Raw genomic sequence first — 25,595 nt, 5'->3', positions numbered from 1 at the left:
AACCTAAAGCATTAGATATTTTTAAAGCCCTTAAAACTGTCACTTTTTCCCCAGACTTTTTGTCATCTCTAAATGAAAAAACAGTACCAGAGAGATTTGCCCATATTGTTTCAAGTCTCCTCAGGATATTTTTGAAAAGTAAATATTTATTGCTGACAATAATTTTTTGCTAAGGTTAACTGGCACTCCAAGTACAAAGTGGGGCATCTGAAAGACGGAGAAAGAGCTCAGCTCCTATCAGCCACACATTTTTACGGGGAGCTTGCAAATAAGACTATCGAAAATGCAAATCATTAAAATGTCCTTACCTTTGCCCAAAGGAGACACTAGACATTATTTGGGGAGGGATGGGCTAGATGTCTGGTACTCAAAAGAACGTAGGCTTTGGCTAAAGGACATCGGGACATCAAATATAGAATTGGCACCGCTGATGGCCTTTTCCCCGCCTTTGTTCTTGAGCTTCTTGAATGGATTTTGACAGTGTGATCACCTTGAACGTTCTTCCTCCCTGAACGTCCCTTCTCCTTTGGCCTCTGTCGGAAAACTTCCAGAATTCGGTGACTTAATGACCGCTCAGTCTGTGCTCTCCCATAAGACATTCAAAGAAGTCTAAGCGCTTCCCCCAGATAGTTTCCTGCCAACGTGCTCTAAGGGACGTTCGGGGTTTCCTTAGATAGGTCAGGAAAAGGCACAGTTAACCAAGTTTCTCTAGCATAGATTTCCTCAAAAATGTTAATATATACCACGAAGCTCAAATCCTAGGAAACCCATTTAGGTTTTGGGGAACGTTCAACAAGACTGGTAACCAATGGATCATATTTTGTTGTGTGCTGGCTAAAAGTATCAAGAGGATAAAACTGCTAAGATCCTTTTGGGTTATAGTGTTTCTATTAATTGATTAACTAGTTAGATAAATAAGCACGGAGTGGAACAATGAAGATTTTTGGAGAAGATCTCACAATGGCCTCTACCACTTTTATATAAATGTAAAAGATGATTAGAGGGTCCGAATAGACTCTGAATACCATAGGACTCTACCTATCATTTATCTATTGATAAATGCGTGCTAAGATCGACATTCACATGCGACGTCCCACACACAGATACACACACAGTCTAGAATTTGTCAAGATGCGTTAAGATGGGTACTTGACTTCAATAACACAGACCTTACAATTTTAGTGGTTTAGCCAATCTGATATTTTTTTTTTTTTTGCCTCACAACGTGGTGCTTCCATAAAATCTAGAGGGCCTGGCTCTGGCTTTCCACTCCAGATCCTTAGCACAAGGTTATCTTATGGTTGCAAAATGATTTACGGCAACTACGGCCGTTATACCTCCATTTTAGGCAGGAAGAGTGGAAAGGAAGAAATCTTTCAAAGGTACACGTCTGTTGGGTTGGATCCTACCACCAAGCCCTACTCAACAACTTATTTTGGTATTTTATGGGCCAGAACTTTGTCTTCTGGATGTCTCTATTTGTAAGGAAGACTGAGAAATGTAGTTTCTTCAACTGGGAACCTGACTATCAGAAACAAATCCAAGGTTCTTTTGGCAAGAAGGGAGAGGGGAATGAACACAAAGTAGACAACTGAGCTGTTGCTGTATTATGTTCTTTGCCACGGGTCCTGCGGATAAAGGTCCTTGAATGACCATCCAATTAACAACCTAGTGTCTGGAGGAAGGATCCGGAACTGGTGATTTTCAGTAGAGATTGTCAAGGATCACAAAAATATATTTCCAGATTTTCAAACAGCAAAAAAGCTTCAGGGTCAACTGTTGGGAAAGCTATTAGGGGCGGGATAAAAATGTGTGTATTCCCAGATGCTTTCGAATCGGGTGAAGAAGCAAGAAGACTGTCATGGCTGAAAGTACGTAAGGAGGTTTCTGAAGAGGCAGTGAAATCCCGAAAATAACACAAAATGGCTCAACTTGGAATAGGTTTCCATTTTATTTATTGTCATATTAAATTAATACTCTGAAATCCTTAGGAGCTTTATAGTCTATAAAGGTTGTCAATACTTGGGGAAATAGCTCAATAAATAATTTTATTTACAAAAGCACTCTTGGCTTTTAAAAGATCTCTAGAAGAATCCTCAACAGTCGTTGTCAACAAGACCCCCTGTATGAGGGCTCTGAAAGGTATAGCGCCATCTAGTGGTAATTATCTTGATCTGTAGACACAACATCCTTGGGATTTGGAAATAGGGTCAGGTGACAGAATCCATATTAATAGCAACAAAGGTTAGAGTTGCCATGATCCCAAGCTATCTTGGTTTTCTATTTCTTTTTTCCTTCCCCTGGTTCGTTTTCTTCCTTATGCTCCCAAATTATGGCTTTTCTTAAAAAGCATAATCCTTTGTTCTTTTTTTTTTCTCAATGACTCTATCTTTCTCTCACACTTGGCTTCTACACAGACATGCCATCTAGGAAATACAGGAGTTGGAAGGTCACTTTCTAGGGCTACTGACAAACATTAAAATTCCATGATTTTTATTATTATGATTTCATACTTTATGTATCTGGACCTGCTATTACCGAATTCTGATCATAAATTTCCAAATTCCCAGTACACACGTCTGCTTGAAGGTTCTGCTGTTATACACATCAGTTCTAAGGACAAGCCTAACACAAAGACTAATAAAAAGTCTCCTTTATTTCTGTTAGTGATGTTGCTTTCTCTCTTTCTACCCACTTAAAATTAGTCTTTAGGGGCACTTGGCTGGCTCAGTGGGTAGAGCATGCAACTCTTGATCTCGCGGTCATGAGTTCAAGCCCCATATTAGGCATGGAGCCTACTTAGAAAAATAGTATTTAAAGTCTCATGATTTTTCTTTTGTATTTTCTCTTAATGATAACTAGAAAGAGCATGGGCGTTGCGACCAGCCTGATGAATAGTTGAGTACTGGTTTTGCCAATGAATGATTTGGGGAAAGATAAACTCTGTTGGTTGGAATAAGAGATCATATAACGAGGTGAAAATGGAAAAAAAAAAAAACCGATTACTTAGTATCTCATAAACAAAACAAAACAAAAATCCATAAGAACACAGAGGACAGGTTATTCCCTCCTGGAAATTAGCTTTGCAATTTCAGTTTAGAAGCTTGGCAAAGATAAAGGAATGGCAGAGAGAGAAATGATGATAGGTGGATGACGGTACTATCATGAAAGAAGTTCCGGGGGGCTTAAGACAAAATAGTTGGGAGAAAATAAGGAGCCTCTAAGGCTAAATTGGAAGAAAATTACCTCGAAATACAGTTGGAAATTTGAAGTTGCCTTAGATTGAAAGGAGCCTTGAACCCCAGATGTCTGCATCTTGATTTAGAGTCAAGGATTCTGGGCCACAGAATAACTATACATGTAATGTATTGCTACCCATGCATGATGACTGGGTAAAAAAATCCATTGTAAGTAAAAAAAAAAAAAAAAAATTAAAAGAGAAATTGAAAACAAGAACAAGAGATAATGGATGCAAAAGCAATCGAGGGGAACAGAACAATGGGAAGTGGATAAAGGATGGGAATAGGAAAAGGAATTGGACAGGACTCTAAAAATCTGGTAGGAGACTTGAACTACATCAAGTTAGTTTAGACTGGAAGTCACTAACTTAACTAATACGTATCTGTTTTCTGCCCTGAGAAAGGTAATAACTCTAATTGGCTGTCTAATGTGTGGACTGCAGTGATGTGTTGGTAAAGTTCAATAAACCCTTCTGGAATAAATGAGTGGGCCATTCAGGCCATGATCAAATCCAATCAGTCTGAGCTCAGCAATGTGCTGAATACACATCCTCGCACATCCAAAAGGTAGTTAACATGACACTTGAAAAACAAAGTACTGAAGAGTGAGTTAGCAAAATCAAACGAGTATACCCACTGAGAAATGGTCCGCAAGCGGAACACAGGCATAAAGGCAGAAAGATTTTATCAGGTTATGCAAATGATCAAACTTGGGAAAATTTGGAAGAAGTCAGCTTGCTTCTACGAGGCTAAGGGAGACTTTGCTGCTCTAAGAATGTCTGGTGCCATCTGCTTGGGTCATCTTTAAAAAATTTCCATGGAACCTTAGCACTTCATGATTCCATCTTGCTTCGCTTTTCGAATCAGGAAAGATCGGAGCTGTACCCAGGTCAGCATCTTGCACGATGTGATTGCTCAGTAAATCCTGAAAATCAAATTGGATAAGAACTCAAAGGGAGCTTGGAGATCAGCCTGTCCCCCCTTCTCTATTCCTGTTTTTCTGAAGGTGAAGAAGCCAAAACTGAGGAAACCGTGAGACTCACTGATGTAGTGGGTGTGAAAGTCTGTCCACTAGATGATGCTCTCCCTGAAGACACGCGTCGGCATTTGTCTTACACTTGAATAACTTAGGACATTTATCAAATTTACTTATTTTCCCTAAAACGTCTTCGGTAAAGTTACAGCCCGCATGATTATAGGAACCTTGAGTACAGGAACCATGGCTGCCAAAGGCTGGCTTTCGAGAAGATCTTGTTGAATGAATGGATGTTCTTTTTACTTTATACATGGCAAGACTCCAGTGACACAATGCTAAGAATTATTCATAAAGTAGCCCGTGGAATCTTTGCTGTTTGAAAACTCTTTGCCCACATATTACAACCTCTTCTAAATGGCAAATGGCTTCTGCCATTGATTAGTCTATTTTCCTAAATACCCGTTACCCAGATGATTAAGTGAATTAGATTTACTGATTATATGTACATTCCCCAAGCCATGCTCTTTTTTTGGTTATTAGACTGAGAGCATTCCTGCACCTCTGGAATTTAAAATTGTTTATCATTTTCCTTCTGGTACCATAAATTCCATTTTTAATCACTCAGAGATGAATCATATTACTGTCATTACTCTGCAGTGTTTTAAGAATTTCAGAGGAATTCTGGTTCTTGCCCTGACATGGAAGGTAGGTGAGCTTTCTCCTTGCCAGGCAGAGCAGGGATTAGATATGGTTGCTCCCGCTTTTTTTTTTTTTTTTCCAACGTTTATTTATTTTTGGGACAGAGAGAGACAGAGCATGAACGGGGGAGGGGCAGAGAGAGAGGGAGACACAGAATCGGAAACAGGCTCCAGGCTCTGAGCCATCAGCCCAGAGCCCGACGCGGGGCTCGAACTCCCGGACCGCGAGATCGTGACCTGGCTGAAGTCGGACGCTCAACCGACTGCGCCACCCAGGCGCCCCTGCTCCCGCTTTTTCAAGGAAGGTCCTTCCATGCTCGGTGAATGAGCCTCTTCCTGAAAATGAGGAGATAATGCATCTGGGACCACATGAGCTCATCCAGGTTCGTGGTTTATCTGAAAATCGAATCCCAATCATCACATAGTCTATCTAGCTGCTCATACATTTGGGGGAAGTTTGAACACCAATTGTGCCACGGGGCCAATGAGTTTCAAAACAGGAGAGGAAAGGAGAGTTGCATTTTTAAGTGCAGGCTAAACATCGCTTTGCCTTTGGTGGTATGTTTTTCTTCCAGCAGCCCGGAGAATGTTGTTGGCAGAAGCCTCTTCAGTGTGTTTGTTTCTTCCATGGTCATCTGTGCTCAGCAGGCCCTTGTAAGCGCGAACAGAACCCAGACGTAGCCCGTGCCCTGGCTGAAGCAAAAATGTAAAAGGTGTGAAAAACATGAATCTACAGATTGAGTAGATTAGCCTTTCAACATGCATCCTAGAAAAAAGCAGCTTTATCCTGGTTATGAGCCAGTCTGTGGACAAGCCAAGCAGTACGGTAGAGCAAAATGGTCAGTATTTGGTTCATCGGGAGTTATCAGTACAAGACAGAAGCAGGCGGGTTAGTATTAGTTAAGCGCTTGGAGTTTGAAGTAAAACAGATCACGGTTCAAGGCCAGGCTTTGATACATGGTATATGTGTAATGTGGAGCAGGCAGTTTACCTTCTCACATCTCACAGCCTGGGAATGAGGACAGGATGTTTGTCATGGGGTTCTTGTCTGTATCACATTAGATGATGTATGTGAAATAAATGGACAGACAACTCTACCAAGGAGTAAGCACACAATTAATAACCGTGGATCAAACGTAACTGACAGCCTATTCTGTCGAGAAGGTATTTCTAAAGCTTTCGCAGGTTTCTTACGAAATGTACAGGTTTTGAAAAAGCCCTGTGTGGACCAAAATGCTTTCCCACACCTTGCTGTTGGGCGTGAAAATTGGGGCAGGACCACATTTCCGAAGGACCGTTTGTCAAAAGGAATCAAAAGCCTTCAGCAGGTGCGCATGCTTTACCTAAAAATTCAAATTTTTATACTTATCCCGAGGAGATAATTACAAGTATAAATAAAGATTAAATGTAAAATTTCTGTTACCATGTATTTTCCCACTACATGGTGTTATTTAGAACAGCGAAAGCCCCTCAAACAAAGCCCAACACGGTTATGACGGATTTCATACCTAAATGGAATAGGTTTATAGTTATTAGAAATCCTAGTTCAGAAGAATCTTTCATGATAAGGTAAAGTACTTTTGATACACCATTAAATTAAAAGAAGCAAAAACTGTTACCAGGAAGCATATGCTCTATGAGAGCAATGGTTCTAGAATCCAGATACATATAGACCAATGTACAGTTCTCTGGGTGATGGGATTACAAGCTATTTTTATCTTCTTAGTTTGTCTTATAAAAAAGTTAACAAATTCTATACAGAGACCCTTTCAAATGGAACATAAAAAATTCTATTTATAAATTTCTCAGGTTCAGTCACCTTCCTAAATCCTACCTTCTACTTCCCCACACACCCCTGCTCACAGAAAATTGTTACTACTTGGACATTTTTTTTTTTTTTTTAAATTTTTTTTTTTTAATTTTTTTTTTTCAACGTTTATTTATTTTTGGGACAGAGAGAGACAGAGCATGAACGGGGGAGGGGCAGAGAGAGAGGGAGACACAGAATCGGAAACAGGCTCCAGGCTCTGAGCCATCAGCCCAGAGCCTGACGCGGGGCTCGAACTCACGGACCGCGAGATCGTGACCTGGCTGAAGTCGGACGCTTAACCGACTGCGCCACCCAGGTGCCCCACTTGGACATTTTTTTGATATAGCTATGTTAAAATGTAAAAATACAGAATCCTCTCCTTTAACTTTTTTTATTTTTATTTCTGAGAGAGAGAAAGAGACAGAGTGTGAGTGGGGGAGGAGCACAGAGAGAGGGGGACACAGAATCGGAAGCAGGCTCCAGGCTCCGAGTTGTCAGCACAGAGCCCGGTGCGGGGCTCGAACTCACGAACTGCGAGATAATCACCCGAGCCTGAGTCAGATGCTCAACCGACGGGAGTCCCCCAAGCGCTGTAAAAATACAGAATTCTTAACAGCTAGGTTACCTAATTCACAGTACGGTTGTTGAGATGGCAAAGAAAATAATAATTATTACAAAGCTTGTGATTTTGTTTTTTGTTATCGTAATGAAGAATTGGATTTATATTTCAACTAAATGAAATCTCATAGAGGCACCAAGTTCAACACAGATCAAGTCTTGGCACGCATTTTAAAAACGCTTCCAGAAATATGACTCATCAAGAAACGTTCCACAGGATATTCTGGGACTTTTCTTGGTGCTTGAAAGCAACTTCCAGTGGTCGGACCATTTAATTAGCATTAAGTAAAGTGGGCATCTAATAATTTTCTCATGCAGGTAATGGCGTTCTTCATGTTACCTGTGGCAAATACGATAATGCCCAAGATCACTTGCTAGAATTTTTTCACTAAAAGTCACAAACAGGGGCGCCTGGGTGGCTCAGTCGGTTAAGCGTCCGGCTTCGGCTCAGGTTATGATCTCACAGTTTGTGAGCTCGAGCCCCACGTCGGGTTCTGTGCTGACCGCTCAGAGCCTGGAGCCTGCTTCGGATTCTGTGTCTTCTTCTCTCTCTGCCCCTACCCCGCTCACGCGCGCTCTCTCTCTCTTTCAAAAATAAATAAACATTAAAAAAATAAAAAAATAAAAATAAAAGTCACAATTTTATGGGCAAATATAAAAGTCACAATAGTCTGATTCTTTAGCTGTGAGTTAGAAGTTAGATTTTCATGACTTTAAGAAAGGTAATGATTCATTGCCTTTATATGACCAGAAGATAAATTATTTGGTTTTAATATAATTGGAGAAACCAAAAAATGAAAATCTTTTAATCTTGTTGCGCACCCCACCATAAAACAAGTTGAAACAAATCATTCTCAGTCATGAATTACCGAAAGTAATTCTGTGCCTTCAGTGGCCTATCTACCTATGGATTAAATCTTTATTTCTTCTAGTATCGGTTCTCTAGATACAGGTTTTTAAAAACGAGGCTCTAAGGTTTTGTCACCCCAATCGGCTCTCAATTGGTTGTTTATTATGGTTTTTGGCTTCGTTGTTTATTATGGGTTTTTTTTTTTTTGTTTTATTTTTTTTGGCCAATTAGCAGAGGAGTGCTTTTGCTGGATGTGCAGAATAACATTTAATTAAGTTTCAACCCCTGTATAGAATCCACGCGGATAAAATATGAACAAACACAACTGCTGAGGTTCTGTAGATCATAGCCTGTGCCACCTTCCACCAGCCGGGGCGAAAAGATAAAAAGAAATGGTAAAGCCCAGATGAGCACGAAACATTTGGATACCTGCGGGGGAGCAAAGGGCTGGTGTTTTTCACGTACAACAGGGACAATATGGCTTGGTAAATGGACTGTGTCAGCTTTTCCTGATGTTATGGATAAGTCTCACCAGTGCTCGGCAAGTGGGTTACCACTCACAACGTTGAGGCCACTTACTACAGCTGGAGAGATTTTGTGAACCCAGAAGCGTTCAGGTGCCTGATCTCGGCCATGTCTTCCAGTGAACGTTACGTTCACTTGTGCCGATTTTACTTCTGATGCTCTAATGACGCCCAGCCTCTGTTCCAGAGTATTCAAGATCTCAAATGCTCTCGGCCTGCCTGGTCTGTTTCTGGGTTACAGAATAAGGCCCTCGATGCTCTACCGAGGCACCCAGTGGCCTCGTCCTTAGGGGACAAGTTTGGTTTGGGATGCTCTCGTACGTCGTTCCCCTTGTTGACCTTGGTGGGGTTAGAGCAGGTTTGCGACTACAAGCAGGGTTTGAACTCCTGACCTCGACACATGGCTTTTCAACATCACGCGCCAACGTATCACAATAAAAACACGTGAGCTGCCTGGGTGCACTACATGAGGTGCAGACCACAGAAATCCTGACGCTTAACAGGAATACACACGCCGTGGAACATTGGAAGATTATTTACCGAATGCAATTGCGTGACTGCCAATCCTAAGTGTTGAGGGAAATCAGGCCAGACATCCCCTCCGAGGCACGAATCAGAAGATAATCTAATGCTGGTACATGCGAAAGGATAACACTTGAGTGTCCCGGGCACGTCTGAAACACCATTCCCCCGGGGCCCATGCCTAGCGACCACGTGGCTGTGATCGGCGACCGAGTCGCACAGAAGTTGGTTCCCTGGGACCATCTCCTTCAGGGAGCCAGGGCGATCATCACCAGTTCGCAGATCTTGGGCTCCCTTCCGTAGTCCTGTTGGCCTTTAAAAACCTCGCAGTCCGGCCTCTCTGCCATAAAGTGGGAGAGCTGGCATTCTTTAGGACCTGGGGGAGCACTTGTGTTCCACTGGAATGTGTTGAATGGCTTGTAAATTAGAGTCCCTAATGAAAACTCGCTGGTGTCGAACTGCAACAATCATCTGGTTAAAATCAGGCAGTAATTCCACTAATTTTACTGCCCTTCTCCCAGCCCTCAACGCCTCATTTAGGAAAAAAATGTTTATGTTCCCCTCAAAACACCTGCGTTTTAACTTCAGTCCCCAAAGCAATTATAGTTTTGACTTTATTTTATTTTATCTTATTTTATTTTATATTTGATTTCATTTCTTTTCTCCTCTCTCTGTCTCTCTCTCTTTTTTTTTTGTCTCTGTTGTGAACGAAGCATTCCTTCCTTTGCACGATATAAGCAGAAACACCCCCCCACCCCCCGCCGAAACCTTTCACTGTGGGCATTCTAAGTCGTCACTTTTTGTGTGTGGAAAGAGCCCAGTTTCACAGCTGTTGCCAAGACGCCTTTAGACATTTTTCACAAAACAACAGAGAAGTTTACATTGTGACCAAATGTGTTCCATTTTGAAGACAAGAATGGTGTGACTGCCAGTTATCCAATTAAAAGCCTTATAAAAATCGAGTCCCACTGAGACCCTCCACACTTTTATCCGTTTAACATCACTAAAAAAAAAAAAAAATTGTTTCGATCCCCAAGGAAAAGAGAATTCCATGGCAAACATTGAGAATACGGTATGGAAATCGGTTCTCCTCTCTTTTAACTGTAGGCCTTAAGAGAACATTACCTGGTGGTTAGTTGTTCTGGTTTCCACTTGTTTAGATGTCCTGAAATCAGAGTGAACATTTTCTCGAAGCGAGGTGAAAATGCCTAACTTTGTATTACATTATGTCTCTTGATACGAAACAGAGGGAGAAGAATGTTGAGTAACATATACACAAATCGCTCTGTTTCCACACCATCACCTTTCCCCCCGCTCTCTTCCCACCCCGCGTCTGGGAAACATCTGTGGGCTGGGTAGGCATTCTGGGTAATGACATGCAAATGAGCCCGCCAGTTAACAGAATTTCCTTGTCCAATAATGGAATTGGACCAACATGTAGGTTTTTAAATTGGAGCCAGGCTCACCCAGGCCAGATGTGCAAACAAGAGCACATGTTCCTGGTTTTAGGGATTAGAGCAGCAAGGCCCCATGGGGGAGGGGAGGAAGAGAAAACCACGTGACAGCCTATCAAATGAAGAACAAGAAATGGCTGGAAAGGCTCTCTTGGGATGCCTGCCTATCGGTCATGTTTAGGCACTTGTGAATATCTGCTAACTGGGGAACTTGGCCCAGGACGTCCCCCCAGGCCTGCCAGCTTTGACTGACTGAGGGTGACTGCCTTCCTCTGGCCCTAAGATTATCCACTTCTCAGGGTCCTGACTGAGGCACTCACTTTCAGACGCAATCTGAGGGTTATCAAGCAACGAGAAAGGTTCCTCTTTCCCCTCATGTACCCTAAGTATTAGTCCTTCTGAAATGCAGAGTGAAGGGTAAAAAAAGACAACCTCGCAGGACCCGTGCTACCCACGGGGCACCCACAGGAAGATGCGGTTGCCACCATTGGCAGTGACAACCCCAGATCACAGCCGTCGCCCCCTGCTCCGCGAGAGGCGAGTCAATACCTGATGGCAAAGCCATGCCGTTAACTCCGTAACAGCAAAAAGTCGTTATAGAGTTTGAAGGAGCCTAAAGAAACCGGACAAGACAAACCAAATGAACTGAAGTCACATTTTGGGAAATGGCTTGAAGTAAGATTTCAGAAAGCTTTCCTTTTGTGAAGGGAGAAGATCTACCTTACCATTCTTTTTAAAAAATGAGAGCCGAAACGGATTACATTAGAGATGTCACAATTAATGATCATCATGTGACCAAGGCTCGTTGAGGATCAGAAAATGAGCAAACATTTGGATATACTTCTCAAGGATGATGGATATATTTAACTGATGGCTATTGAATTTATCAGGGTCAGTTAGCATAATGAAAACATATTTTATTAGGCTGTTAAAGGGATAAATTGTTTTCATATTTATTCATCTGTTCCCAAGGCTAATTTGGGGGTTTTTAAAACATGCTTTTCATGTTCCTAAAATGAACAGCTAAATAAATAAAGCATTAGTTTCAGAACAGAAGTATCCGCTGTAGATATAACATCCTATTTCTCAGTACAGGCCTAAGTAATGATTTTCTGATTTAATTTTCATCAGTCGCAGTAAACAGTCACCGGAATTCCCAAGCCAATCACAAATAAATAAAAGAAGAAATACACATCAGTAAAAAAAAAAAAAAAAAAAAAAAAAAAAATCCCAACAACTCAGGTCAAGTTGCTGTTTGTTAACATGAAACACAAAACCAGTAATATTATTATTTAAGCTGGGAACACTTTTGCTTCAATTCACTGCTGAGCACCTTCTCAAGGACTTAACCACATCTCAAGGACTGGAAAAATCCCCATTTTATTTTGCTTGTTTAAAAAGCAACAACCATCCAAATTAAAACAGGAACTTTTAATTTTTTTTTTTTCAACGTTTATTTATTTTTGGGACAGAGAGAGACAGAGCACGAACGGGGGAGGGGCAGAGAGAGAGGGAGACACAGAATCGGAAACAGGCTCCAGGCTCCGAGCCATCAGCCCAGAGCCCGACGCGGGGCTCGAACTCCCGGACCGCGAGATCGTGACCTGGCTGAAGTCGGACGCTTAACCTACTGCGCCACCCAGGCGCCCCGAAACAGGAACTTTTAAATACTGACTCCCAAAGCATGTCTGGGGTTGCAGTAGCTTTTGGAGAGAAAAAAACAAAAAAACAAAAAACGTTAGAAGGTTAGAAGGGGTTATGTGCTCCTTGCTATTTAGCAGTGGAATCTGCATGGGTTTTGTTTGTTTGTTTGTTTGTTTGTTTGTTTTGGCAACCTGCACTCCTATCCCTCAGCTGGCAGGTTCACTCTTGGGTTGTTATAGCAAGAATCTTGCCCCGATTTTCTCTTCAATGAGTTTCTTCTCTGATTCAGTCATTGGTGCCCCTTCCCCCAGCCATACCCCTAGCTCCTTAAATGCTGGTTGATGGCTCTGTTCCCAGTTCCGTTCATCGCACACTCTCTTTCTCTTTGCAGGCAATTCCAGTAACTTCTGTTGGTCACCTAACATCTTTCTTCAGCCCTGACTCCGCTAGGTAAAACCAGGCTGCGTTTTCAACTCTCTACAGGCATCTCCTCTTGGAGGATCCTTAAGAATTTCAGATGTGTTATAGCTAAAATAAAATGTAGAGACTGTTTGGCAACATCTGTTCTTTTCTCTGACCTCTTTGGGTGACAGAAGCTATTATGCATCCACTTTAAACCCTTCTCTACCGTTTATCACATCAATAGAATGCTAAGTACCACCATCCCTTGGTCTCAGAAATGGTACCAAACTAAGGCTCCTCCTTTCCATTCACATGCTCCCACTGCCTTACACTAGGTCACATCACCTCTTGTTCTGATGAGTGCAACGGTTTTCCTCTTTTCGTCGGTTAATTTTTTTCTGTCACATCACCGGACCTTGTGTGTGTGTGTGTGTGTGTGTGTGTGTGTGTGTCTTTTTTCTTCTAAACAACAAAGTGGATACTATCTCTTGACAAAAATGTCCATTGATTCCTTCCTGCTGCTTGCTGGATGAAATCCAAATCCTTGCTGCCTAAGAGCTGTCATAATTGGAACATAATATTCCTTTTGTAGCCCATCTCCTGCCACTTCTTATCCTGCACGATCGTAAACCACAGTAACTTACTCCTCATCCTCCACGCACACTGGGTCCGCCCGGCTGTGTCTTGCATGTGTTCTTCTCTCAGTAGTTTTCAACTTCAGAATAACTCAACCACTTCTTTGATAGAAAGTTCTCAGGGGCGGGGGGGATGGAAGTTCGTTAAAGCACATTATGGCGGTCAGTCGTACCTTCGCAACTTGGGGATGACCCAGCAAGATAGAATGATCGCCGCTGGAGGAAAACGTTGGTTAAATTATGCGTCAGCCTTTATAACGAGAAGCAAAAGAAGAAGGAAATTTCAACGCGAAGTAAGTTGGCTTGGAGGTCTCAAGCGCAGAGGCGGTCTCTTCCCTGCCAAGAAAAAAAAAAAAAACGCATGTGAATTAGTAGGGGAAATGTACGCGATTGGCCAAGAACAAAGCTGGATGAGGAACCGAAGGGGAAAGTGATGGAGAAGAGAAGAGTTTGTCAACATACAAGGATGCGGAAGTCGATCCTCCGTACGTCTAGGCTATTACGGAACCCGGAGTCTCTCTCCACACTCTGGTAGCAACAATCTAGGCCGCAATTTACATTTTACATTTGTGTTAGCGCTTGGAATTGGGTAGTGAATGTGTTAGGGGCGGTAGATCAGAGAGAAACAGACCGAGCACCAGCGGCGGAGGAACAGGCAGGCATGTAAAATGTGCAACAAAGGGCAGATAGAAGCATTTGTTTCAGCTTTAAACCAACGTGTGTGTAATTAACAGCTCTAATTCATGATTTAATTTCCCCAACATATCACTCTTTATTGCAAACCTTTCATGGTACATTGTGATTCGGCTGTGAATCAGAAAGATGCTGCAAGATAGGCCTGACATAGTTTCCTCTGGTGTCTTGGGACTAAATTTGGTGCTGGTGACAGGCGGCACCCCAAGAGCAAAGCTCGAATCCCCTCTTTACCTCAGCAGTAGGTCTATAGAAGAAATTAGCTGAACATTCCAGTACATTCTTGTTACGATGACGCTGCTCAGGGACTAGTAGGTCCATTTCGGGAATTGTGACTTCTTTCCCGTTCAATTATTAGTCTCTCTACCAAGACCACCCAAAATTGCCAATTAGCACGAGTTGTAAAGGGATTCATGCTAGATGGATATCTGTATTTGGCTTCACTTTCTCATCCCTAAGTCCAAACTTTCACACGGTAATAGCTTCTAGTCCCTTCTAAGGAAACTAGATGTGAAAAAGAAAGGGAAACTAACTTCTCCATTTCTCAGAGGGAAGACAAGAAACACACACACAAATCTAGCCAGCCCCCAAATCCCGAATTTCTTTAAATTCTACCAATTTGGGGGCACAGCATGTGATCCAGGCTGAGAGAGAGAACATATCTTGTGAGGGAAGAAAAAAAAAATGCTGGGATATCATGAAATTCATTGAATGAGCCTTCATTTTTCCTGGTCACGTGTTGTAGTTTCAGAATCTATCATCATCTGCAAAGTACATACGAGCAAAGGAAGAAAACTTGGTCATAAGGAAGCATGAATTATTTAAAAGATGACTCTACTCACACAAAAACGAAATTAACAGCATGCATTTCTCTTAATAATTCAAACAAAATTCTCTACTTTCCCTTAGTCAATTACATGTTTTAAATAAAGTATTTTTTTTTGCCTGAAATATTCAAGTGACTTCTTCAAATGTCCACTTTGTGTACACACAGGCAGAGGTACACATTTGAGTATGTTCTATAATTGATTTTGAAACGAGAGAGCAATGTCCCGATAAGTAAAGTAGTGAGTCCATTATCTGAACAAATGGAACCAGGATGACAAACGCGGGTGAACTATTTTTCCCTCTTCTTAAACACCCATCTATTGCATAAGCAGAAAAAAGAGATTTCCATTCGTAAAAGAACTTTTTTCATTTTGTACATCTGCAGGCACGAAAGAAGCCATACTCAACCACAAATTAGGTCAGGGAGCTGAAATAAACTCAGATTATAACAGGCCATAGGTCTGTGAAAAATATACTGTCATTTGGGGTTGGATTTTTATTTTATTTTTTTTACCGTAAAGCAAAGGAAAAGTCATTTTATGATAAAATATCATACCATCTGTTCTTGTATATAAGAAAATTTGGCTGAACTGATCCAATTTACAACAAGTTAAAATGGGCAGGTCTGGAATTCCTTTATCCTCAACCTTCCGTGGTTCAACGTTGTAAGAATAATACAGCGAGGGGAAGAGGAGAAAACATAGCAACTCTATGTTAAATTCTTGGCCCAATTTCGACCACTTTGTGGCTTGTACTTGCTATGTTCTGGGGGAACCACTGTGATTGCATGCTTCTAGAAGAAATCACCTCCTATCTCAAGTTAAGTGGGTACTGAAGCCAGGTGGTCCACAGATGCCTAAATTTGAATCTAGAAAGTAGGTCTAACTTGGAAATACTCATAACCACAACTTCAAAATGGCAAAGGGTTGTCCTAAGTCCCAAATTTCTATGATTCTGAAACTGAGTAACGCTATTAAGATAGCAGGGGGGCGCCTGGGTGGCGCAGTCGGTTAAGCGTCCGACTTCAACCAGGTCACGATCTCGCGGTCCGTGAGTTTGAGCCCCGCGTCGGGCTCTGGGCTGATGGCTCAGAGCCTGGAGCCTGTTTCCGATTCTGTGTCTCCCTCTCTCTCTGCCCCTCCCCCGTTCATGCTCTGTCTCTCTCTGTCCCAAAAATAAATAAACGTTGAAAAAAAAATTAAAAAAAAAAAAAAAAGATAGCAGGAAATCGCACTTTTATTTTGCATAAGACATATGTTTGTTGGGTCTTCCCGGCTTTGATTACGATTATACCCAGTGGTTGAAGGATACCATATATACAACATCCCCATTGTATTTATGAATGTATTTTGATTTTCTATGACATGTTTTTCAGTCCAGGGGAGTATTAATATCCACGTACCTATTACTTTTCTATTAAATGCAGTATATGTCGAGAATGAACAAAATATCTACACATATAATTCAAGGATTTGGTGGGGGAATAGAACATAATGATGATGAGACTATAGGGAATTACTTACATTTTTATAGCTTTATATCTACTTTGTTTTTTCTGTTCTATAATTATATTACTACACTTAGCTTTAAATTTTTTTCATGGTTATTTATTTTTGAAAGAGAGCGAGTGAGCAGGGGAGGGGCCGAGAAAGACGGAGACACAGAATCTGAAGCAGACTCCAGGCTCTGAGCTGTCAGCACAGAGCCCGACGCGGGACTCGAACTCACGAACCGTGAGATCATGACCTGAGCTGAAGTCGGACGGTTAACTGACTGAGCCACCCAGGTGCCCCTACAATACTTAGCTTTAAATGAAACCTTACATTTGCAATGTCATCTAAAAACAAAAGACTCTTTTTTATATTTTAGGTGGATGCCCCTTCATTCTTAAATATACACACACCTACCCTAATTTTCAATATAACTGCAAAATACTTTTTACTGAAGTTCTCAGTTTTTTAGGATCCTGGAATAATCCTACATCTAAACCTACAGAAAGTCCTTCGGCGCAAAGCCCTGAAATGTCTGACATTGCATATCACTCAAAAAGGCCACTGCTCTAGTTTTTAAAACTTTAGAAAACTTTGCTTTGCCTCCTTTTGATCCCAAGATGAGATAAACCAGGCAGAGCATATACTCTGGGTTTTATGGTACGTAGGTTGTCTCATTGTAGACAAAACCCCACACATAAAGGCGAACAGAAGTGGGAATATTCTTTGAATGTCGGGATAATTTGAAAGATAATGTGAATAATTTAGATCTGAATTATCTGGTTGAGCTCTAATGCCAATTAAGTTAACCGAATAAATTATCCTAGGCTGATAATTTACGGCGAAGAAAAAGAAGCAGAGTTAAGGTAAATACCTGAAGGGTTCATTTACAAACTCAGTTAATAATGTTTTCAGTCCTAATTACTGAGTTTGGCTATATAAATAGCTGATCTATTCGCTGGCTAATTATATAATTGCTTAATTCTGCACTTCAGGTTGTTGAAAGAATTAAATGAAATAATATATTTAAAGAATTAAGTAGTCCTTTTTTCACACACTTCCCTTCCCCCCCCCCCCCCCCCCCTTACCATGACCCACCAGTGGGTGGGCAGGTCTCCGGTAGGAAACACAAAAGAAAACAAAGCAAAAACAAACCAAAAACCACCTGTGTTGCAGCATCATCTAACACCGTGCCGTTTCATCCCGTGCACATTACACCATCGTTACTGTGGTCACAAGCCGGTCCCACAGATAGAGTTACAGGCCAGAACTCCATCTGGAAGACCAAAGCTGAAGAAGAAGCTTCTGGAACATCAGTGAGTTAAAAATGTCCTGTACCGTATTTGACAAAGAGGCTACCCTTTTGCGGATGTATCACATACGTGGTCGAGTGTAATCCGCCTAAAAATCCTCCCAGATGAAAGGAACGGTTTTATAGAAGACACTTAAGTTTCAGTGAGGTAAAATAACACGCTCAAAGTCACATAACTGTGAAATGGTAGAAATAGATCCTACTCCAGGCTTTCCTTGCCTCAAAGCCCTTTTTTTCTTTCCAGTACGCTGTGCTTCCTTCGGATGCATTGCTGTTCACCAAATGGGCAGAGCGCACATTTTCATGGATAAAATATGCCTCAGAAAAGAAGATCTATGTTTGGCTACATTTTATAGGGTGGCTCGCACCCTTCGAATTTTAGGGACAGCGGCAAAAAATGCCAATAGCCTGAATTTTTCACATTGGCCTTTAAAAGGTGTTTATGTGTTTATTTTGAGAGAGAGAGAGAGGGAGGGAGGGACTGGCAGAGAGAGACAGAGAGAGAATCCCAGGCAGGCTCTGACCACGCTGTCGGGGCAGAGCCAGGCGCAGGGCTCGAACTCACGCACTGCGAGATCACGACCCGAGCTGACATCAAGAATCCCACGCTTCCCCAACTGAGCCACCCAGGCGCCCCCACACTGGCCTTCAAATTAAATTGCTTGTCTGTTTTTGCAAATTAAATTGCTTGTCTGTTTTTGCCAAAAATACCGATCGGTGAATTTAGTGCTTTCAGTGCCTACCGAACAGTGGGTCGGCCTCAGATGAATTGCTCGCTGCGGCAGAGCTGGGAGGTCCTGCATGATTCTAGTGGTGCTCTTGGGACCACGCACAGACTCCCCTGTGATTGTGGGGAGGGCAGCCCTACAGAGGAGAGAAGAAAGAGGGTGAAAAAGAGGACTGGGGGTAGTTATCCCACATTTGAATCTCAATGAACACTTCTTTGGCTGAAGGGTCGGAAAAGTGGGTTTACATTCCAACAGTAATCCTCGTTAAGTGTGCCCCTCATCTCTCTTAATTTGGTTTCCCCATCAAGAAAATAAAAGCAGCCTGGTCCACCAGGCTGGGGAGGAGGACCTCAGCCTGTGGAAGGATATATATGAACGCTGCTTGAAACGTAAAATAAGAAAGCCCTGTTCAAACGTGCAGATTATTAGCGCCTGTCTGTTCCACTCGGGTTGCCAGGCAAAATCCTTGGCCCCTTGCCCTGAACCACAACATCCTCAAGACAGGCATGGTGCGGGGTAGAAACCGGAAACAGGGCACTTTCACATTATTTTAAAATTTGTTATGAAATTTTGCCAAAACTTTATAAATACCAGCCAGGGCGATGGGGTGTTTGTACAACATTCTTTCCACCTCATGAACCATTGTTTTTTGTTCTGAACGCAGAAGTTTAAACTGCACTGAGTTGCCGTTGCCTGGCTGGGGCCAGCTTGTGAAATGCCCCAGATGTAATGCTTGATTCTAGCCAATTATCTTTAGTTCCTCTCGTTTATTAGTGTTAAATTTGAATTACAAGGGGAAGGGTGAGAGAGTGGAGCCCACACTATACTCGAGACCTTTTAAGACAGTGAATTCATTTGTATTATTTCGTTACCCCTCTTTATAGCTACCATCGGCTGGAGGCCGTTGGTGACACTTTGGGATGACTTTAGACCCACGCTTCTTTTTCTCTCGCTGTGCATTTGTTTCCCAAAAGCAGAAGGTGAACTTTCCCGTTGCCACGTTCGAAACGAGCAAAAGAAAAAAAACAAAACAAAACAAAACAAAACAAAAACAAAAAAAACTCGCAACAATCTAAAACTCGTAGTTAACAAAATAAACTGCAGATAAATCCCCTGAAGGTCTTGGCAGCAAATGTTTCCCACTAAAAAAGGGACTCTGCACTCGTAGTCTGAAACAAATTAGGAAGGAGGGGGAAAATCAACAGCTCTGGGGTGAAATTGGGGTTGGTGCTGCCTCATCATTTTTTAACCAAAAATAAAACAAGCAAATTTTGTTTAACTGCAGGTCAAAATAAAAAAAAAAAAAAATTAAAAAGTCCCTCATCTGTTCAGTGTAATTACTAACAGAGGACACTGTTACCAGCTGCAGGGTTCAGGGATAAATGGAGAGAACCATAATTTTCTCTCCCTGGGGTTAAACCTCCAAACTTTGAGTCTGTGCCTCTATAGTATGCTTTTAATATACCATGAGAAGCCAAGTCAGAATGTTTTTAGAGTATGTCTCTATCCTTTTGCTCCAGAATGAAATAATTGCGTGTACATACAGGAGTTCAAGTTCTGGAAGGAAAAAAAAAATTATTTCTCCAACATCCTCCATCATGACGCCCTACCCTTGCCCTAATGATGACAGTATGGTCCCCAGGCTTTTGTCACCAAGAGATGGGTGAAATTGGCTATACTTTAAACTTGTCAAATGTTGGCAATTTCTTTCCAAATGTTCTCATTTCAGCACAACGAGAGAGAGTTTTTTTTTTCCCCCTAGTACTTTTCCCTTAATTTTTAAGCCCAAGTGTATATTAAGGAAAATTTGACCCATATGTTTCTGATTCATTTAAACTGAACTCATTGAACTTTTTTTTTTTAATAAAACATTTTTGGTGTCCAAAAAAAACCCAATGCTGTTCTTTCAAACCATCTTTAAAACCTTATTTTTATCTGCAGAAGAATGTCAGATTTGGGCTGAAAAGGAAATGGAATCTGAGCTTAAAAGTCTCACCTTTGGTTTGAGACTGAACTCATCAGGTTCCTGCGGGGTCTGACAGGGAAGTAGGAAAACTGTGTTTTTTCACTTTTTCACTAGGCTTTTCTCACCGGGTAATTTCCCCTTGTCATCAGGATCGAATCAGAGAAATACGGATTAACCGAAGGGTGTAAGTACTCTTTTCATAGGAACGTGAGCGATCATCTGGATTTGTGGAGTAACACGAACTGTCCAAAACTCTTACGAGTGTATCCTGGATTGCCTTAACCTCCTCACTGTCTTTTACACTTGACCCAGACAGAAGAATAGACGTGCCCAAAAAGGACAGCTTGCTGGAGACTGGACACAGGTGGATCGAACATAGGTGATTCTGAGACAGGAGGAATTCACAGAAGAGCCACATCTGGGCAAGCTACGTTCTTCCCCTTCTGAAAATGCACGGCTGGGGAGTGTGCTCTTGGCGTTCAGACCAAGGTGGGCTCCTTGACAGCAATGAGAAGGGTATTATTTGTCCTTCTCTAATTGGGTATCACCATTGCAACAACTCCCACCGAGAAAAGTCAACCGTATTTTACCAGCTCAGATGCTCCTTTTGGGGAACGTTTAGAATCCAGATCTGAAATGTAGGTGACATTATATATAAACATAGATTTGGACTGCATCTATGTCGATCAAGTGAAACAAAGAAACAAACAAAAAAAAAAAAACATTGAGCAATATCCCCGGTCTTCTCCAATTAGAGTAGACAAACGCCCTCAGTAGCCTCGAGTTTCACTTTGCCACCAGTAAATGGCTTACAATTACTGTAATGCTTCAGAACTAGAGGTATCAGGTGTAGATCATGGGTTTACACCCAGATCCACGATTCTGATAAGGCGTTAACTTCTGTTTCCTCCTCTGCACGGCGGGGACAGAAATAACACCTAACTGGGCTTGTTACAAAGTTGAAATGAGTTAGTATGCGACGATTAATTCGATCTCTGGCCCAAGTAAGGACTCAGTAAATACTACTACCATATTATTCAATTCCAATATTTCCCCACGTTTCAATCGTCTTGAAATCAGACTGTGTTTTACAATAGATGGCATCTTGAGATGCCTGGGTGGCTCAGTTGGTTAAGCGTCTGACTCTTGGTTTTGGCTCAAGTCATGATCTCCTGGTTTCATGAGCTGAAGCCCTGCATCAGGCTCTGCACTGGCAGCATGGAGCCTGCTTGGGATTCTCTCTCTCTCTCTCTCTCTCTCTCTCTCCCTCTCCCTCTCTGCCCCTCCCCCACTCATGCTGTCTCTGTCTCTCTCGAAATAAATGAATAATTTAAAAACAAACAAACAAACAAACAAAAAACCTCAGACATTGACATCCACGATTTGGAGTAAAACACTGATTCAGCAGAGCCTGGCTCTGAGCGTAAGAAGCGTTAGCATTCCTGAACTCGTTGATTTTGAGTATATATCCACGCATACACGCCCAAGCACGACAGATGATCAAAACTGGTATACTTAGGTCTAAAAGTGCCTTCTCAATAAGTACAAAATAAACATCTCAAGTGAAAAGAGAGGGCGGGGCGCCTGGGTGGCCCAGTCGGTTGACTGTCCGACTTGAACTCAGGTCATGATCTCACGGTTCGGGAGTTCGAGCGGTGCTGACAGCTCGGAGCCTGGATCCTGCTTCGGATTCTGCGTCTCCCTCTCTCTCTGCTCCTCCTCCGCTTGCGCTCTGTCTCTCTCTCAAAAGTAAATAAGCAAGTAAAAGAGATTAAAAAGCAAACAAAAGAAGGAAAAGAGAGGGCTCGGGAGGATGGAGGGCTGTGTTGAATGAAGTGTCCGGAATGAGATCTGGCATGCTTGACTATTTAGTGGATACTTGCTAAGTCTGTTCTACAGGATGCACTCTGAGTGGTCTAGCCCCTACCTGCCGGTCTCCAGGTCTGCTCCAGACCTGTCGTCCACCCTGCTTTGCAATCCTGTCCAGGCTCCATCCACGAGCAAGGTCTTGGCATACGATGACACCTACGTCTGGATTATTCTCCCCTCCTGAAATATCGAGGCAAGCAGTACACTTTCTTTTTTTTTTATTTATTTATAAAAAAATTTAAAAAAAATTTTTTTTAACGTTTATTTATTTTTGAGACAGAGAGAGACAGAGCATGAACGGGGGAGGGTCACAGAGAAAGGGAGACACAGAATCCGAAACAGGCTCCAGGCTCTGAGCTGTCAGCACAGAGCCCGACGGGGGGCTCGAACCCACGGACCGTGAGATCGTGACCTGAGCCGAAGTCGGACGCTTAACCGACCGAGCCACCCAGGCGGCCCAAGCAGTGCACTTTCATATTTGGGGGACTCTTGGTAGCAGAGCATAACCTTGCCTATCTTGGCTGAGCGCATTCCAAGTTCAGCTCTCGACTCGAGAGTCTCTGCCTCAGCCTTCTCATCTCTAGAGTGGGAATAATAACAGACGATCCCCGTCTCATGTGGCTGAAGAGAAAAAAATACGTCTAAGTGCTCTGAACCATAGTTCGTAGTGAGTTTTCAATACGTATTGCTTTTACTATTTCTTGGGACGTCTTTCTTTGGCTTGATCCTATTCCCCACTTTAAACGCTCACAGTTCCTTGTATTTCTGATGCACCTGCATCACTCAGAATTTTCTGTTTTGCTGCGTGCGGATGCGATCGATGTGTGTTTTGCTGGCTTGATTTCAACTGCATGAGGGCAGACGCCACGTTCACTTTTCCTCAGGGCTTTGTCCTCAGAAGACGGTCCAGTGCCTACAGGTAGAACGTGTTCAGCGAGTGTCTGTTGAGGGAATGCTACTGAAAATTACAATACAGCTCCTAGTTTCCGGTGGCTTCGGGATGCGAGTCCATCATCCAGAAAACGGACGTGGACGCGTTCCAGAGGTATTGGACAAAACCGTGATAAAAAAAGAAGCATCTGTAGCCACCAAAACAGCACTTCCCCCGACTAAAGCAAAGTTAGAAGACGATTCAGGGCCAGAATTAGGAACAAGAGGTTTTCTCCGTGGGTTAATGAATTCATCTGGCTTTCTTTGGTTGCTCTCAATGTATATTTTTACGCTCCTCGGTTCAGCCGAACTCCAACCTTTCTCGAACAAAGCAAAGCTGATGTGAGGTCCCCATCTGTAGCACCTCAAACAACTGTGTCCCGTAAAACTGTTGACATAAAGACTTGAAAATGAAAATCAAAACAACACGACCAGCCACAAATAGCCCTCCTGGATTCTCCTCACACTTTTTTCCAGCCCCTGTGTCTCCGCACTCGGCTGAACCTTTTGCCATGAATAGCTTTGCTCTGTCCTTTTAACAATAATATCTTAAACTTTTATGGTGCCTTATAGCTAAGCATCTCTAGACCTTTTACAATAGCATTAAAACGAAAGCCAGGGCTTCTCTCGGAATTGCCACGGGGTCCGCACTAAAAGCCAGCAGTTTGTGTCTTTGTCCTGAAAACCAGAGGCGGCCTGTGGGCCCATGGAAGAGACGACAATCCTTGTCTCCCTTTTCTGGCTGGAACTCGCCCTTCACCTCGTGATGGCAGGAGGCAGGAGAGGGAATGAGTATTCGCTGGCGTGGAAGGCTTGGAACCCAAGGATCTGTGCAGAACAGCTCGGGCTGAATCAGAGCTCTCGGTTCCCATATCCCACATCCCTCAGTCTTAGCTGTTTTTTGTTTTTTTGCAAAAAACCAGATTCGTGGTGGAACACTAGATTATTTGTAAGTGCAATCAAATATTTACATAACAGAAAACTAATTTCCTTATTTAAGCCGTTTCAAAATTTGAGCTTGCATATGTGTGAGAATATTTCTCCCTTGGAAATCTGTTTTCACTTCATGTATATGAGTGAATATACATGGAAAATATATACGATTCTGTATTTTATATAAATCTTACATAACTTTATATCTATCTATATCATCCGTGTATCTAAATCTCTACCCTTCACAACATTGTTTAAAAAGCCTAGGCTAGGATTCACTGGGTCATAACCTAGTTTTTTTTTTTTTTTTCCAATTACAATGATCTAATGGATAAAACATAAGATTCAAAGCCAGAGCTACATTAGCAAAGTGAAGAGAGAATTAAGGCAATTATCTCAGTAATTAAGGGGACCGGCCAAACCTTTTTTGGCAGTGATGTCTAAATAAGTTGAGGAAAATGTGGGCTGGGGGAGGTGGAAACACTCGCATTTTCTGAATAAAAGCCTCCTTTGGCCAACACGCTCTGATAATCGAACCCGGAGTCACAAATTTGAACTTTTTCCTCTTAGCCAAAGGAAGGCGGAGGCTTTGGGTCATTAATAATTGATCACTTAGGCAAATCTCTCTCTGCGCAGCAGAGAAGTAGAAGTAGAGAAGAAGAGGGCGGGGAGGAATCCTGCTTAACGACCCCCGGCTTTCCGGAACACACCAGCACATTCCATGAAGCTTGGCCATATGGAATAATAAAGCTTACCTTTCTGGTGGGGCTGCAGCCACTCCCCGCACAGGGCGCTTTAGGGGCGCTCTCTGTGGGGTGGTGATGCGCTCTGTAGCCCCGGCCGATGGGGATTTCTTAAATCCCTTTTACGATGCCTCTTCCGCCAGGGCCCCTGCGCTTAAACCCACACCCCGGGGGTGATGCTCTCCTCCCCGGCTGGTGCCAAGCTCCGAGAGGGCAGGCCCCGGGCACAACTGTTTGCTTTGCCTCCGCTTTTACTGCTGAGCTCAAGTTCAGTTGTGGCTGCCTTTAAAAACGACAAATGTGTTCTAATTTTAGAGCATCATAGCAATAATTGTTTTTATTTCGGTGGTGAGGAAAAGTGAAGGAAAAACAGCTTGGGACTTAATAACCACCCTAGCCTGCAGCCTTCGACTTTATTCATGCGATTTTTTATTTTCGCTCTCCCTCCCCGTGCACCTTACCATCTTCTTTAAGGCACGGCCTTAAATTACCTTTGCAAAGGTTATATGTTTATTTACAAAGAGCTGGCTATCAACGGGCCTCGCCAGGCGAGAAGGGTAGCTTCTGGCAATAAACATCTTCCGCTCTCTTAACACCGCCGAGGCCAACTGAATAAGGTAATGTTTAGTACTTCAGACATAGTATAGTTTATGGCTTCATTAACCACCTGACCCGGATTGTGTGCAAATTTCATGAAAGTATGATGTATATTTATTCCCTGAGGTATGCTG

The 25,595-nt window shown here is 42.5% G+C and overlaps 1 long non-coding RNA gene across 2 annotated transcripts; it reads right to left on the bottom strand.

Moving 5' to 3' along the window:
- Positions 1-13,136: 13,136 nt before the first annotated feature.
- Positions 13,137-25,130, bottom strand: LOC123582531. 2 transcript variants are annotated; one of them, XR_006704431.1, is made up of 4 exons: positions 24,877-25,130; positions 22,317-22,438; positions 18,439-18,559; positions 13,137-13,708 (listed from the first exon to the last, which is right to left on the bottom strand). It is a non-coding gene; the product is annotated as an uncharacterized LOC123582531 (long non-coding RNA). The 2 variants fall into 2 exon arrangements; XR_006704432.1 differs by lacking the exon at positions 24,877-25,130 and having other exon boundaries at positions 22,317-22,468.
- Positions 25,131-25,595: the final 465 nt, after the last annotated feature.

Source organism: Leopardus geoffroyi, chromosome B3 (genome assembly GCF_018350155.1).
Source record: "Leopardus geoffroyi isolate Oge1 chromosome B3, O.geoffroyi_Oge1_pat1.0, whole genome shotgun sequence".
Classification (NCBI taxonomy): Eukaryota; Metazoa; Chordata; class Mammalia; order Carnivora; family Felidae; genus Leopardus; species Leopardus geoffroyi.
This window is presented reverse-complemented; position numbering and strand designations above follow the sequence as displayed.